Here is a 711-nt window from a genome sequence, read left to right as displayed (position 1 = left end):
AAAGATAATGTCACCACTTCCTTCTTTGGCTTGCCATATAAATGTCTAAGGCTATGGTTTTCTGCTTCCAAGTTATTCACAAAATGGTCATTTTACAGATGTTTTATGCTCTGTTTCTCTACTTATTTAAATTATCAAGTTGTCTAAGCATAAATGCCAAGACATGTCTTGATTTGGGCCAGATAGATTTCTCCTGGGAATATACATGGCTCTTTAAGTACCTTCATCAACATTGCATCAAGAAAACATCCTCACCTTGACAGCCCATAATGCTTTTAAATTTAAAACTGAGTTCTTCATTTGGCAGCACACATACTAAAATTGGAATGCTATAGAGAAGATTAACATGGCTGCTGTGAGAGCCTAACAGGCAAATTTGTGAAGTATTCCATATTTTTAGCACTATCTATCTACAAAATTAAGTTCTGTTGATGAAACTAGAAAAATTTCAGCCAAAGACGTTAATCATGCCAAAGAAAACAAAGAATAAATAATTCCAAACCAGCATATCAGAAGAGGGAAACACACAAATACACACCATTACAATATAAAATAAGATTCAACAAAGTTCATTGAAAACTCTCAATATTACTGGCTTTAATCCCCCAATTAAGAAAAAAAAAACATAAACTAACAAAGGATTTGAAAACAGGACTCATCCTGTTGCAGCAACCAAAAAACACACTTTAACCCCAAAAATAAACATCATCA

The 711-nt window shown here is 33.2% G+C and overlaps 1 non-coding gene across 1 annotated transcript; it reads left to right on the top strand.

The window, feature by feature from the left end:
* Positions 1–291: 291 nt before the first annotated feature.
* LOC132648901 (U6 spliceosomal RNA) lies at positions 292–398 on the top strand. Its single transcript, XR_009587283.1, has one exon. It is a non-coding gene; the product is annotated as a U6 spliceosomal RNA (small nuclear RNA).
* The last annotated feature ends 313 nt before the right edge of the window (positions 399–711 follow it).

The sequence above is a fragment of the Meriones unguiculatus genome, chromosome 17 (genome assembly GCF_030254825.1).
Source record: "Meriones unguiculatus strain TT.TT164.6M chromosome 17, Bangor_MerUng_6.1, whole genome shotgun sequence".
In the NCBI taxonomy this organism is placed as follows: Eukaryota; Metazoa; Chordata; class Mammalia; order Rodentia; family Muridae; genus Meriones; species Meriones unguiculatus.
This window is presented reverse-complemented; position numbering and strand designations above follow the sequence as displayed.